Source organism: Staurois parvus, unplaced genomic scaffold (genome assembly GCF_062004578.1).
Source record: "Staurois parvus isolate SC_StPar_1 unplaced genomic scaffold, SC_StPar_1.0 ptg000105l, whole genome shotgun sequence".
NCBI lineage: Eukaryota > Metazoa > Chordata > Amphibia > Anura > Ranidae > Staurois > Staurois parvus.
Window position 1 is genome coordinate 5,112,082 of NW_028317901.1, and position 16,880 is coordinate 5,128,961.

Genomic DNA, 16,880 nt, shown 5'->3' on the forward strand with positions numbered 1-16,880 from the left:
AGAAAAAGAAGAATAAGAATTCCAATCCGCTATTATATTTGACATGAAAAAGTATTCCGGTTGCAACAATGTATCTATTTGTATCCGAATAAAACCATCTGTATCCAAAATGGATACAAATAGATACATTGTTGCAACCGCAATACTTTTTCATGTCAAATATAATAGCAGAGCTCTCTGCAAGAGAAGAAGTAATTAAATGTCGGCCGTAAACGGGACGAAAATCGGCTGATTTTTTCTACCATTGGTGGTAACGTCGGCCTATTGAACGACCAATTTTTCATTTTTTTTTTTTTTAACGGCCGGTTTTTGACCCGTCTATGGCCTGCATAAGTTTACCAAGCAAGTTAAGATCGTTCAGAATAATAGGAGTAGAATAGAAATACAATGTAGAAATTAATATGTGATTTTACATTTTGACTATAGATACACTTTATTTTATCATGATAAAATAACTAATAGGAAATCTATTACATTATTATTATATTATTATTATATTATTATATAGGCTTTTTTATAGCCCCAACAATTTGCACAGTGCTTTACAGTGTCATTACTACAGTGACAGTGTATAATATTATCACTGATCATTGTATTAATGTTACTGGTGATGTCAGTGGCAGTTAGTCAGTTCCCCCCAATGTCAGTTAGTGTCAGATTGCCCTCCACACTATCACTTTTCCATTATAAGTCACTGATTACCGCCATTAGCAGTAAATAATAATAATAAATAAATAAAAATTCCAGTATTTATACTGTACCATAGTTTGTAGGCACTATAATTTTCACACAAACCAATCAATATACACTTATTATTATTTTTTTAATCAAAAACATGTAGCAGAATACATTTTGGGCAAAATTTATAAAGAAATTTGTTTTTAATTTTTTTATTGGATATGTTTTATAGCAGAAAGTAAAAAATATTGTTTTTTTCTTAAAAAATGCTTTTGTTTATATCCCAAAAAATAAAAAATCCGACGTGATCAAATACCACCAAAAGAAAACTTTATTTGTGTGGGAAAAAATATAGCTTTTGTTTGGGTACAATGTTGCATGACCGCACCATTATCAGTTACAGTAGCGCAGTGCGGTAAAGAAAATATGGCCTGGCCATGAAGGGGGTAAAGTCTTCCGGAGCTCAAGTGGTTAAAGTGAGACAATATAGTTACAAATATTACAAGAGGGTTAGGAGAGCCCAGTTTGTGAGAGATTATTGATCTAATACTACCTTGTATTACTTGTCTCCTATAACTATGAGGAATGACTGATGGAGAATTTAAAAGTAAAATGTAATTAAAGTGTTATTTCACCTTTACAGACAAAAAGTATAGGTGAACAAACACTGCACACCCTCCCCATCCCTTCAGTCCCCACTGTACCTACCTCTGGCAACACTCCAGAGTTTGGGGAGCTCCTGGCTCGTCTTCCTCTTTTCCATGATACTCTTCCTGGACGGGCCAGAGCAATTCTGATTGGTCAGCACCTGCACCGTGAATCACTCTGATCCATCCTGGAAGTGCTACACAGAGAAGGTGGAGAAGAGCAGGGATTTCTAAACCCCATAATGCTGAGGCAGCTCAGCATCACTGGAGGTAAGTACAGCAGGGATGGGGGAGTGTGGTGGGGAGGGTAAATGGTGTTAGTTCACCTTTAAATTTTTGTGTAACGGTGAACTCGCATTTCAAGTGGAGGTGGGATAGGCCTCTCTGAAATTTTCAGGGATTGAATGAAAGATGGACAGAGTAGATGATTACTAATGGATTGAATGGATTGAGGTAGAGAGTTCCAAAAGATAGAAGAGGCTCTAGAGAAATCCTGGAGGTGAGCATGTGAGGAGGTGACAAGGGGGCTAGAGGAGGAGGAGATCTTGGGAGGAGCAGAGGGGGTGGTTTGGGTGATATTTGGAAATGAGGTTAGTGATGTAGCTTGGAGCAGAGTTGTGGATGGCTTTGTATGATGTTGCTTAAATTTTGTTGGAAACCAGTGGAGGGATTGGCGGAGAGCGGCGGACGCTAAGGCTCCATTCACACCTATGCAGGAGCAGGAACATGGAGTGTGCATCTTGTGTTTATGACAGTCCATATTCATTTCAATAGGCTGCCCTACATGAGAAAAACTCACAAAAGAGACACTGCACCAAAATGCATGGTAATTTGTTATGTGCCTTGGGGCATGTGTTGGCAGAGTTGGTGTGGGTGCTATTAAGAGTTAACCCCTTCGTGCCTAAAGGTAAAATAAATCATAATGCCTAAGCACAATTTTGCAACATTGATGTGTGTTAGCAAAATCGTACATATCATCACAACTGCTTTGTACATCCAGGTGGATTATAGCGCATTTTCTTCAGGACGAATTGGGCTTTCATTTGGTGGTAAATGGTAATAGTTATCTTCTGATTTTTTTTTTTTTTTACCAAAGGAAAACTGGAACAAAATAGTTCCTGATGATCACAGCGATACCACATATGTATGTGTATGTTAGTTGTTTTCTGTACCCGTAGTACAGCCCAGAAAAAATAGTGCGCAATTTGCTTTTTTTTAATCCTGCAACTAACTGACACTGATACTAATTTAAAAAAAAATCCTGACCATAAAAAAAAAAAAACCTGACCCTGATCTTTGATCCTGATCTTGACCCAAACACTAACCCTGGCACAGACCTAGATCAAACCTTGATCTAGGTATTTTTTTTTAATTATTATTTGTATTTATTTAATTATTTATTACACATACTTGTTTTTTGTTTTTTTTTTACAATGTATCTCTCTCCTCCATTCAGAGAGAGAAAACAAGGGGGACAGGCTTCACAGTGACTGATCACTGTGATAGCCAATCAGAGGCTATCACAGCGATCAAATGACCTAGAATCGGGAGTTCCGGGTCCTGATCGTTAGAACGGGACCCGAGGCTCTCAGTGACACCCCGGTCTTTGTGCTGCACAAAGAGATACGCAAATTAGCAGCCCCACGGAAAAAAGCCCAGTTCTGTGAGGCTACTAATTTGTGGTTTAATGAGTGTTTATTCACAGTGGTGGTTTTGTGGTGGATTGCCTTCCAATGCTCTGTGCTGGAAACAAGAACAACCTGTCATGTTCTGCTGGTGTGGACTGGGCACGGAGCTACTTTGCTTTGTCTTGTGGGAGGACTGTGGTAGTGGATGGTGCTGGAAACGCTGCCCAACGCACCTGGCGTGTATAGACCCTTAATGGCACCACCATGTGTCTGTGTGTTTGTGTGCAATGTGGAAACGCGTACTCCAACAGTGCGCAAGTGTGAACCTACCTGTGTGGTGGGTGATAAAACTGTGCTAAACCACACTACCATAATATTTCATCATCCTCATAGCCTGACAGAACAATCTCTGTGTATGTCAGGGGTGCCCAATCTGTGGCCCTTGGAGCCCTCTGATGTGGCCCTCCACTTCAAACTGAATGCAGGCATTTTGGTCCACTTTCAAAAAGCGCACCACACCTACAAGATATAATAGAAATCTATAGCAAAGCACAGCTAATCCCTAGGTGCACTGCTCTGAGCTCACGGTGCGGGGGAAACCTCAGTGTGAAAGCGGCCCTATCGGGGGCTCAGGACAGTAAGGCCTCATTTACATTTTTGGTTTAGGCAGCAGTAAAACCTCTTAGTTGAGACGTGTTTTTACCACACACCCTCAACCACTAGTGTAACGTCAAGGGTCGCAATGGTGACCCCACCCCACGCTCCAGGGGACCCGTGCGGACTCCCTGCCACATTCTGTTTTACACTTGGACAGGAGGGGCGACATCCATTTTCCTTCTGCAACCACTAAAAGCTTGCGTCTCCTCCTCTCCCTGTCACTGGCATTTAGTGGCTACAGAAGAAAACACTTGATTGCGCTATAAAAAATTAACCGCTTCCTGTCCACCCTATAGCAGATGCACTGCTGCACGAGTGCACAAAATCACGTATATATTTGGCATTTCTGGGTAGGAGGCATGTGCGAGGCGCGCACACGCTCTACACGCACCGCCATTCGCGGTCGCAGCTGTCAATCACAGGATCCCTGCCGGTGATTTTTCGCCAGCAGCTGGTGATTGCCAAGCATCTCCGAGGAAGGGGGGGAACTGTTTGTAAACAAAACAGTTCTTCTCCCTGTCAGCTCCTGCACACTGCTTTGCATGGCTGTGCACAGCACAACCATACAAAGCAGTGTGATTACAGTGAAGCACTAATGCACAGCCCTACAGTACAAAGCAGTGTGCTTACAGTGGAAAGCACTCACACAGCACATTGCGAAACAGCACACAGTTAACCCTTTGATCGCCCCTCATGTTAACCCCTTCCTGCCCAGTTGCATTAGTACAGTCAGTGCTTTATATTAGCACTGATCACTGTATTGGTGTCACTGGCGATGTCAGTGACACCAAGTCAGTTCCCCCCAGTGTCAGAAAGCTCGCCGCAGTCCTGCTATAAGTAACTGATCGCCACCATTACTAGTACAAATTAAGTAAAAAAAACACCCCAGTATCTATACCGCCATTTGGAAACACAATAACTTTTACATAAACCAATTAATTTACACGTATTGGGATTTTTTTTAGCAGAGACATGTAGCAGAGTACATTTTGGCGTAAATTTATGATGACATTTGATTTTTTACATTTTTTCACTGGACGTGTGAAATAGCAAAAAGTCTAAAATATTGTTTTTTTCTCAAAATTGTCGGTCTTTTTTATTTATAGTGCAAAAAATAAAAAAGGCAATGAAATATCACTGAAAGAACATTCAATTCGTGGGGAAAAAAAAGGACGCAAATGTCATTTGGATGCAGCGTTGCATGACCGTGCAATTGTCAGTTAAAGTAGCACAGCACCGTAACGCAAACAATGGCCTGGTCAGGAAAGGGGGTAAATCTTCTGCACGGCAAGTGGTGACAAAATTGAAAATTCTGAAGCATTTCATTTCAGTGTGAACCAAATGACATAAGTGGCCCTCGCTCTTCAGGAGGTTGAGTGACCCTGCTGTATGTGATACCTAGTCAGTGTGAATCCAGTATACATCCCAGCGACATCCACAAGATGGCGCTCTGTGCCATACCAGTGAGACCCCCTCAGTGCCCGCCAATGATGCAGCTGCGTGATATGACCATCGTACTCTCCCCCCGCCGCCTCCTTTCTACCGCGCATGCGCAGCCTGTGGTCCGGGGGGGTCGGGCAGCGCTTCGGGCGGAGAGGCAGCAGGGGATGGAGAGGGAGTGACCCGGGGTCCGGCAGGGGATTCGGCCGGTAAGTGGGGATGTGGGGGGGCGGTAGGTGCGGCTGAGGGGACATTGCTGGAAGTTGCAGGTCACCATAGAAGGTGCATGGTGTGACGGAATGTGCGGCAGGCATGGGAGAAGGCGAGAGGGATGTATAGACTGAGATGGTCCCATGTGTGGAGGAGGAGGGAGTCGGGCATGCATGGTTATAGGATGGGGGGGATGGAGAACGGAGGCTCCAGCTCTGTCTATGGGGTGTGTATTGGGCTCCATCTCCGTCTGTAGGGTGTGTATTGGGCTCCAGCTCCGTCTCTGGGGTGTGTATTGGGCTCCAGCTCCGTCTCTGGGGTGTGTATTGGGCTCCAGCTCCGTCTACGGGGTGTGTATTGGGCTCCAGCTATGTCTACGGGGTGTGTATTGGGCTCCAGCTCCGTCTGTGGGGTGTGTATTGGGCTCCAGCTCCGTCTGTGGGGTGTGTATTGGGCTCCAGCTCCTTCTGTGGGGTGTGTATTGGGCTCCAGCTCCTTCTGTGGGGTGTGTATTGGGCTCCAGCTCCTTCTGTGGGGTGTGTATTGGGCTCCAGCTCCATCTACGGGGTGTGTATTGGGCTCCAGCTCCATCTACAGGGTGTGTATTGGGCTCCAGCTCCGTCTGTGGGGTGTGTATTTGGCTCCAGCTCCAGCTGGGGTGTGTATTGGGCTCCTGCTGTGGGGTGTGTATTGGGCTCCAGCTGGGGTGTGTATTGGGCTCCAGCTGGGGTGTGTATTGGGCTCCAGCTCCGGCTGTGGGGTGTGTATTGGGCTCCAGCTGGGGTGTGTATTGGGATCCAGCTCCAGCTGTGGGGTGTGTATTGGGCTCCAGCTGGGGTGTGTATTGGGCTCCAGCTGGGGTGTGTATTGGGCTCCAGCTCCGGCTGTGGGGTGTGTATTGGGCTCCAGCTGGGGTGTGTATTGGGATCCAGCTCCAGCTGTGGGGTGTGTATTGGGCTCCATGCATGTTCTGTCTGGGGGGATGTGTGTGTATATTATCTCTGGATCTATGGTTGGGTGTGTATATAGATCCATGTCTGTAGGTGGCTATTCAGTGACTAGGCTGGGATTTCCAGGCTCCCAGCTTCTCCATTTACACTCAGCCGCCTGCTATGTACTAAGAATTCCCCCTCCCAGTGGCTGCATTCCAGATCTATTCCTCCGCACACATGTCCAGGGTTCCGTTACCGGGCAGAGAGGTGTGCGGGGCCACAGACTGCTTATGTCGGCGACATGGAGGACGCGGCTCAGAGCTGGTACACCAGGAGAAGGATCTGGGTTTATAAATAGTGACAGGTATTTTTGGATGAATCCAGTAGGCTTTGGAAAGTCACATGGTTTCAATAAAGACGTCCACCAATCGGACATAACAGTCTGACCACCCAAGGTAACCCACCCAAACATGGGCTCCACTGGACCTCAGAGGGGACATTCACACCACAACACGCGTTCTTGCATGCATGTTACATTGTGCTTTTTGTAACCCATTGGGTTTGTTTTTTTTCCTGCCTTTGCGTTTTATGTGCATTTGAATGTGTTGCGCTGCACTGAAAAAAAAAAGTTTTTGCTGTACTTTTTTTGTCAGTGCTGGGTGTATGCAATGTGCTGGTGTTGAGCTGCATTCATAGGGAACCATTATTTGTGTTTGCCGTGTGTTGGGAATGTGCTCACAAACTGCACCCAGTGCATCTGCTATGAGGGGACCCTGAAGGTATTCTATGGCATCTGGAGGTAAGCCGTCGGTTGCAGATCCTTTAGGGCTGGCCATACATTATTCAATATTCTTGAGATTTTTGGTTTAGATTTACTAAAACCCATATAATATGAGGTCAAACCTGACAACACTTTCAATTGTATCCAATTAGGCAGACCCTTACACTGCATAACTGAAGGTAAATCTAAAGGAAATTGGGCAGAGATTGGAACGAAAATTGTATAGTGTATGGCCAGCCTGAGGCTTCATTCACACTTGAGCATTTTGCAGCTTTAAGCTCCAAAAAGCTCAAACTTAGAAAATCAGTTGTTCTCTATGGTGCCTGTACACATCTGATCTCGTGAACCGGCACCATAGGGAACAATAGATTTTTAAGTTTGAGCTTTTTTGGAGCTTCAAGTTACAAAACGCTCAAGTGTAAATGCAGCCTTAGTCCTTTAGGTTGTGAAGTGGGGCTTCCTTGGGTCAAACTTGTTTTTCCCACTGATGCTCAATTTGGATTGAGATCTGGAGAATTTGGAGGCCAAGTCAGCACCTCAAACCCATTGTTGTGTTCCTCAAACCTTTCTTGAGTTCATCAGACCAGGCCACCTTCTTCCATTGGTCTGTGGTCTGGTTTTGATGCTCACGTGCCCATTGTAGGCACTTTTGGCTGATGACATGAGTCAGCATGGGCACCCTGAACGGTCTGCAACTACTCAGCCCAACACGCAACAAACTGCTATGCACTGGGTGTTCTGACACCTTTCTATCAGGACCAGCATTAACATTTTCAATTATTTGAACAACAGTAGCATGATGAGTCTTGAGCACCCATGACCTTGTCCCCAATTTTCCTTCTTTGGACCATTTTTGGTCAGTCCTGACTACAGCACACTGGGAACATCCCACAGGAGTTGAAGTTTTGGCGTTACTCTGACATCTAGCCATTACAATATGGCCCTTATCATAAGCACTCCTTATGCTTGCCCATTTTTTCTGCTTTAACACATCAACTTAACAGACAACCTGTTCACTTGCTGCCTAATATATCCCACCCACTTTCAGATGCTATTGTAACAAGATAATCCATGGTATTCACTTTACTTGTCAGTGGTCATAATGTTATGGCTGATCGGTGTATGTCCTTTTGTTAAAGCTTTGTGAACTGAATTTCTAGGATGCCAACAGTGGTAGGCAAGTTGTGCACAAGATTCATTTGCTCAGATTGTGGAGCCACGTGTGATTCTGGTGGGTTCTGCTGGTATTCTTGGTTAATTTTCTAGTTATAGGTATTACAGGTAGCAGTATGTGTGTGCATGGCCGCTTACAGTGTGCACTAGAAGTATATGTAACCATAGAGGATAGGGATTGAGAGACAAGGACTAAGTGTTGTCATGCTGCAACAGGAAGTGCCTGAACAAGGACCTTTATGGCAGGATCACCGGGTCTTATTTAAAAGTTTCTGATTCACAAAAGTTGGACGTGACTTTATATAATTAGGGCTTTGATCACACTGGTGCCATTTCAGATGCATCTTAGGTCTTGCAAAATCACATGACAATGGAAATCGCATTCATTTCAATGGTGTCTATTCACATCAATACAACACAACTTTGGAGATGGGTCCTGTGCTATTTTGGTGTAGTGCGATTTTGTGCCCTATAGATGTCAATTGAAACGCATAAAAAAACGCATATACGTGCAATTTTGATGCGCTTGCAGTACATATTTTCCCCCAGTTCTCAACTTCCTTCTCCTCCGATATCTCAGTAGTATGAAGTATTGCCCCAAAAATGCACCATGTTGTACTGCTGTTGCACTACATAATTGCATTGAAAATCCAAGGAAATTGCAGTTGCACTAGTGTGAACCAGACCTTAAGATAGGTTTACTTTTAGACACATGGTACACCTGTGCTTGGGGTTTAACATGTTCTCCTCACCCCCCTCACCACTTCCCTTGTGACACTGGGTGGGGGTACCACTACCCTGCAGCCACTATTATAATCAGCGGGGCTCCACCTGCAGTGTTGTCATTCTTTCACAAGGATCTGTGAATGAATAAACTACAAGTCCAATCTTCCATTGTGATAGACGGCTTGTAGTTCTCAATGGACAGTGAGTGTGCTGATCAGCATCCTTGTAGTCCATTACACTTCTTACAGCTCTGAAGCTGACAGCCCACACAGGCCTACAGGCAGTGTCTTCAGGAGCTTGACACTGCATCCACTATCCACTGTGAAAAAAATGTCTGCACATGTTTTTTGTAAAAAAAAAAAGTGCATTTATTTTTTCATAAAGGTGAACTTAAGTGATACTATAATCTTGTTTGTTTTTTGTTTTTTTTTGTTTTAACAACAAACATGTTATACCTACCTGCTGTGTGCAGTGGTTTTGCACAGAGCAGCCCAGACCCTCCCCCGCCGGCGCTCCTGGCCCCTTCCCCCTGTCAGATGCCCTCACAGCAAACAGTTTGCTATGGGGCATCCGAGCAGGCGCGCTCCTGAAACATGGCTCTGCGTGTCCATTCACACACAGAGCCAATGGCTCCCGCTGCTGCCTCAACCAATCAGGAGAGGGAGTCCCCAGAGAACTGAGACTCTCGTGGACATAGCTGGATCTGGACTGGATAAGTGCTTGGGGGGCTGCCACATACATTTTTTTACCTTCATGTATAGAATGCATGAAGGTAAAAAGACCTTGCACTTTTAGAACCACTTTAAGCTTTTAGCATGTTAAAATTGATTTTTGTTTTTTACTGTTACATGTATTTATATAGTGCTGAGAATGTATGCAGCACTTTACATCAGTCCCTGCACCCAGAAGCTTACAGCCTAAACTCACATGCATATATTCACGTACTTGGATTAATTTAGACAGACGTCAATTAGCCTACCAGCATGTCTTTGGAGTGTGGGAGGAAACTGGAATACCCAAAGCAATCCCACGCAAGCACAGGGAGAACATACAATCTCCATGCATATAGTGTCGGGATTCAAATCGAGGACCTAAGTGCTGCAAGGCTGTTATGTAGCAAATGTTCAGGTATTGTGCATAGGGACTTGTGTTATTTCAGCTCCTCTTTTATTTTTGGAGGAAATTCAATAGTTTAGTTCGTGTTCACACCTGTGAATTTTTTTCTTTTTTTTTAGTTTTATTTTTTTTCATGCAACAGTGCAATTCAGCCGAAACCCATTATTGTCTATGGGGCAACCTGGAAACACTCTTCCAATCACTCAGGTTTGAATGGGGTCTAAAGTGCCTGCTCCTTTGAGACGCTATTCACAGCTGAGTGATTGGAAGAGCGTTTCCTGAAACATTGCAGCGCTCAACATCGAGATTCCCATTGTATTCATTAATGCCCGTTCAAACCTGAGCTTCGCATCACTTGAAGTGTGTTGATAAAAAAAATACATTAGCATGTTTGGGGCCAAGCTGAACATTTTTGGCCTTTTCAGACTTCAGAGTGTCTGAGAAACGCATGAAAATGCAGATGCATAAGTGCGATAAGAGTTTGAAGAAAGCAGAATTACAGGTGCTTCTGCACTAACTCATGTACATGTGTTTTTGACTCACTTCTAATGAAGTCTATGGACCCAAAAGTGCCCATCTTCACCAAAGCAAGCTCACTGTGGGAAAGCTCATAGGTGTGAACAGACTCCATAGAACAGTATGAGAAATGGGCTGTTGTGTATTGTTGCATTGCAGTAAACGCGCAACAAACCACACAGGTGTGAACATAGCAAGAATATCAGGTATTTATAGAGCATGTTAGTTCTGGTAATGACTGTTAAACAAGCTTGGAATTAGGGATGAACTCGGGTTTGGTCTGTACCTGAAAGGAAACTTTCACCCCCACCCACTGCCACGGAGTTAAGTGCTTGTTAACATTTTGCATTTGAGGCAGTAAAAACTTACAGCTCCCCCATCCTCTGGAACTCCCTACCCCAATCCATCAGATTGTCACCTACCCTCCTCACCTTCAGGCGCACCCTGAAAACCCATCTCTTCAGGCAAGCATACCCCACCCTCACCTAACAGCCGTTCTCCTCCACTCCTACCACTCCATCCCCCTCAGCCACTTCCTCCTGTACCTCTACCCCCTCCCTCCTAGATTGTAAGCTCGAAAGACCAGAGCCCGCGCACCCCTCCTGTATTGTATTACTGTATTGTCTCATGGACTGTCCCCCCACTTTAATGTACAGCGCTGAGCAAACATTTTGGTGCTATATAAACAATGTATAATAATAATGTTTTAACCATTCCTTCTTAAGCTTCAGTAGTCTGGTTACTTTAGGTGGTGCTTTGCGGCTGTGGCAGGAATTTTACCCCCTATGCTTTCAGTGAACACTACTGCCCACAGAACATGACCCATTCAGGCGAAATGTTAACGTGCATTTTGGGGGGAGGGGGTGCGCTGTAAGCTGCCCTCTGAAAGGAGGAGACGCTGTCCTTGGCATAAGTGTGAATGATCCCTAACTTCAGGCAAGGCATTTCCCACCCTGCAGCTGCTTGTACTCAAAGGTGCGGGGCTGCTCATGACATCTTTGACCTAACCTATGTCATGGACCAAATTGGTGGAAAGGGAACGTTGGAGTTATGATGGAAAATAATGGCCTGATTTCACGTCTAGTGAATATTGCTTTACTGCCCATCTCTGGGGAAAGGAAAAATTATCCATTGCAGTGGAGGCAACCCCCATATATAAAGGGATAAATGCTTGTTTAGGTCTTAAGCCTGTCATAGATGGATCAAATCTTGGCGGAGATTATCTATCTAGGGCAGACTGATTGTACCCAAATTGATCCATCGAACGACTTTGGGTAGAACCAGTATGTCAGATTTTTAGCACGTGATTATTGCAAACGGCTATAGCCACTAGCAGTAGTCACTGTATTCCCCTGAGATGGCTCCCTGGGAACGCACAATAGCTCTGCAGAAGGGATTCCCCCATCAACACTGTGGTTGCAAGAAATAAAATTGCATCATCTACACACAATCAGGTATTTTTCATTCAACCCAGCAGGCTGAACAAAAAAAAAGAAAACCTGAGATTGCAGTGTTAGTACAGCGATCTCCCCCACTGTACTATTGTGTTCTGATAGAGGGACTGCCCCCCCCTTTTGGCAGAAGCCAGACCAGCTTCTGTACACATGGACTGAATATCCGGTTTCTGTTGAACTGGCTGATACCGCCCAATATTTGGCCCATGTCTACGGGACTTGAGTGGCCACAAAAGCAATGTATCCAATCCTTCAGCAGCCCTTCGCTCTTTTATACTGCATTAGGCTGTATCTCGGCATCCTCATGTCTATTGCGCGCGGTTAGGCTCTGCATTGGACCTGTTCATGTCAGATGACCTGTGCCCACCAAAGGGTGTAAAGAAAGAAATTATGAAGACTGGTGCTAAAGTCTGGAGTGAACATGTGGGAGCTTTTTGCGGTCCACTAGATATAAATGAACATTTAACCCTTGCAGTTTGGGGGCAGCCCAACTACAACAGAGAATTTTTCCTTTCTTTGGAGTTAAGCTTTTAGTGGATATTTGAGTTTTTTTTGTGATAAATGACCTTCATTACAAGCATATGGTAACAATTGAACAACCAGTCAGTGCCACTCTTTAGCAAGACCTGTCTTCAGTGATGCTATCCCATGTCTTTTACTGGTAGTTGAGCCAGTTTTGGTCCCTCTCTGTGGCCCTCTGAAGTACAATAAGTCTCTGTTCAATCTTTTTCAATGATATGGTGATTGTAAAGTAGATTTAATCCACAGCTGGAGGACACTTAGTGTGTTAAAGCACTGTAAATTATTAACAATTCCCATGTTTCTTTCTTCAAGAAAGTAGTTATTTTCTTTTTTTTTCTACTTTTTACATTTCATTGCTGTTGTTTTCCTGCAACCTCTTTTAGAACTGTTGTCTGTCCCATCTATATGCATGAGATATAGTAGCAGCTATATGGCATTACTTAGGGCAGGTTTCCTAATCTTCAAAATGGTGCACCATACCCGAACAGTGAGCATCTGCATGGCCCCTTAGTCTACAATGGAAGTACATGTGACATCAAAGAATAGGAGTTGAGAACTAAATGTTGGCAAAGTATAACTTGTTCAGGAAGTACCTGAACAAGGACCTTTCTGGCAGGATCATTAGGTATGATTTCAACGAAAACTGCAAAATAACAAAGGTTGAATATGACTTTTGTTATTACAATAACATGTTAAGGAATGTTTGAGACTTTAGTAATTGTATTCGCATATATATATATATATATATATATATATATATATATATATATATATATATACTTTATAAAGACTAAATTAGGACTTCAAATACGGTGGGACCACATAAGTTGTATAGTAGAGTCAAATAGAAACATGAATATATACAAAGTAAAAGCTTGAACAATATTTCATAAATTTTTGTATCCGTATTCTAATACTGTTATGAGTGCGTCTCAAGAGGACGGCTAACAGTATTTCAGTTTTCTACCTTTTTTTTATAATCTTGTACCTCAAAAGTCTAAAATTGTCCATTAATGGATGAAAATTCAGCCGGTTCAGCAGGGATCGGCCAAGTTTTGATCCATCCATCTAACAATTGACTTCTGTTGAGCGGTACTGTTTTGCCTGTCAGTGGCTGAAGCTGCTGATCTGTGTATTTTGACAGCGGAGTCCCTCTGTCATAATACAGTGTCCTAGCAGGGAAGATTCCTCCTTGTTTGAGTGGACGGGGGGAATCCATTCATTTTTTATTCATCCTCTGTAATCTATGGTTAGCCTTAGAAATGGTTTAAGTTATGTTAAACCCAAAGCAAATCTTTATTATACTGCAGCTTTCCATTTCATAAATGTGATAGCTAAATTAGTTTTTCTTTTTTAGGCTTTTTCTTTTTCATCTGGTGATCCAGCCAGTAAGTTAAGGTGTTGTTCTTTTGAGGAGAAAAAAAAAAAAAGCTCTCAAGCAGAATGTATCAGTCACAGAGATGATACAAATCATTTAACACTAGCAAGGGTGCATATAATAATTTTTATTTATGTAAATACTTTATCCCAAAAGGGGAAAACAATTGTTTGCTGTAACTGCTTATAAATTGACTGGAATTTGGCTTCAATTTGTTAGTGTGTCTAAATCTGCTAATACATATAACATTCCACTCCCCCCAGACTGACAATGCTGCTGTCCAAAGATGCCCCCATGTGCTCCTGCATTCAGAGTGGGGGCACTCTAATACAGGTGGCGTGTAATTGGCTAGATTACCAGTTGAAAACAGGTGGAAAAAGCCTAACAAAACCCAAATACATTATTCATTAGAGGTACTTCTATAGTGCCGTCAATTTATGCAGCACTTTACATATATATTGTACAGTCACATCAGTCCCTAACCCTGATGGGGCGTACAATCTAAGGTCACTAACTTATATCCATACATACACATACAAGGGCCAATTTAGACAGGGGCCAGTTCACCTACCAGCATGTCTTTGGAGTGCGGGAGGAAGCCGAAGGAAACCCACACAGGCACAGGGAGAACATGCAAACTCCAGGCAGGTAGTGCCGTGGTTAGGATTCGAACCAGCGACCCTAGTACTGCCAGGCGGAAGTCCTAACCATTTAGCCACTGTGCTGCCTTCACAATACAGCCACCACATCTAATGATTGGTAAGCTTACTATATTAAATTGTTGGTTTTGGGTTTAATATCACTTTAAGTTCAGAGAGGGTTCTCCTTCTGTTATCTAACTTTCCAAGTTGTTTTGGGGGGGCGTGCGCAGGGGGTTGGCTCACATATACTTTGAACACAATCATCCAGCTCCACCAGCACAAAGTGTGTACTATGTATTCTGAACTCTCCAGGACACCCCTTTATGCATACTTACTGCCTTGATTTATCATTTCATGGGCCCCTCCCCCACACAGAGACGGCACCACAGGATCCCATCTTCATGATTCCAGCACACAGGTGTCCCCTGTTGATTCCAGATGTGCAGAGTCTGGCTCTGGCCTGTGCAGTCATGATCTTAGCACAGCAATCGACTTGTTTAGATAACCTTCTGATGCTGGCCTTGTGTGCCGAGTATAGACATCATGGGCACAAGATTACGTCTGCAGTTTATGGACCCTTTGATCAAAAATGCTTCTGTTTTCAGCCTTGGCGTGTTTTTAGATGCAATATACTGTGTATATACTGTAGTTCGTAGACCAGCACATGGAGACGAATATTCTTTACACTGCATCGCGTTTATATGGTCCGCTTTTATTTTTCTATCTTAAATTTGGAGATGCCTTGTAGTGTGAAGCTTTCAGAGGAGATCCAGACACTGATTAAAGTGACATTAAATAATATCCATGTTTAAAAAAAAAAAAAAAAAAAAAAAAATATGCATACACCTACACTAGTTAAAAAAGAAGTTGAAAACAGGTCACAGGAGTGCAGAATGAAGTGCACTCCTTTGATCCATAGGAGAAGTACAGACAAAAGATCTTTTGGCTTTACTTCTCCTATTTATGGCCCTGTAATCTATTTTTCATGAAATTGTTTCCTAATTTGTTTTTTTGCCTCTTTGTAACATTTCTGTGAGCTCCCAAACCTCTCTTTTTCCCCTTCACTTTCACGTGTTTGAAATGAGCAGTGCATGTCAGTTGTGGTCATGTACACTGCTCTATGCACAGCACACATCCCATAGTCCATCTTGGGATTGCGAAAGCTCCTAATTACAGCTGGACCATAGAAAATGAATGTAGTCACCTTGTAACGTTGAATCATAGCAGCAAGAGAAAAGCAATTTGGAGGAGGATGAGAACAATAGATGGTACCTTTTATGAATTAAGAATAGAATATTGTATAGATTATATTTTTTAAACCAGAGTTTAGTGTCACTTAAGGGATATAAAGCTGACCATACATACAAAGAAAAATCCATACATCCCCCCCATCCTTGCTTAACAATGTGGATAATTGAATCTCCCTCTTCCAGCTAATGTATTCTGACAGCTGTCTGATACCTGAATAGTGATTGAAGCTGATCAAATGCAGTCACTGTTTTCCGAGTTTTTTTATAGCCAGGGCCTACAATTTCTCAAAGTTTTTTTTTTCTAGCAGGGTGGTGTAGCTGGGTCACAGCTCCAGTTCTGCTGATTCACAGGAATCAGCCAAAATTAATTCATTACACCAATACATTTGTGAAAAATGTTCCGCTGCAAACAGGGATGCTCTAGTACAGTGGTCGGCAAGCCGCGGCTCGCGAGCCACATGCGGCTCATTACACACTTCAATGCGGCTCTTCTGTGTGCCGGGCGCCCGCTCCCCTCCCTCCTCTTGGGTGGCCGCCCCAAAAGTCAGGACTCTGCAGCTAGCCCAGCAATGGGCAAACTACGGCCCGGCGGACCTTTTAATCCGGCCCGCGGAGCGTGGCAAACATTGGCTGTCAGGATGTAGGCGGGGCAGCGTGACTAACTCCTCTCCTCTCACAGTCCGCCCTGAAGACCGGAACGGCGCGGGAACACGGCGAGAGGAACGCGCGGAGCAAAGGTAAGTGAATTGACACAATATGGGGAATGAATTACTATATGGGGAATGAATTACTATATGGGGAATGAATTACTATATGGGGAATGAATTACTATAGGGGGAATGAATTACTATAGGGGGAATGAATTACTATAGGGGGGATGAATTACTATATAGGGGATGAATTACTATGGGGGATGAATTACTATATGGGGGATGAATTACTATGGGGGATGAATTACTATATGGGGGATGAATTACTATATGGGGGATGAATTACTATATGAGGGATGAATTACTATATGGGGGATGAATTACTATATGGGGGATGAATTACTATATGGGGGATGAATTACTATATGGGGGATGTATTTTCAGTTTTAAAAATGTGGCTCTCAAAATAAATTTCAATCGT

The 16,880-nt window shown here is 43.5% G+C and overlaps 1 protein-coding gene across 6 annotated transcripts in view; it reads left to right on the forward strand.

Moving 5' to 3' along the window:
* Nucleotides 1-5,147: 5,147 nt before the first annotated feature.
* TLN2 (talin 2) overlaps nt 5,148-16,880 on the forward strand; it is a 307,615-nt gene continuing 295,882 nt past the window's right edge. For 4 of the 6 annotated variants that reach the window (XM_089671420.1, XM_089671426.1, XM_089671424.1 and 1 more), the window contains exon 1: nt 5,148-5,259. The gene's annotated coding sequence lies outside the window, so the exon portion shown is untranslated. The remainder of the gene's footprint in view (nt 5,260-16,880) is intronic. The other 2 variants (XM_089671423.1, XM_089671421.1) reach the window with 2 other exon arrangements.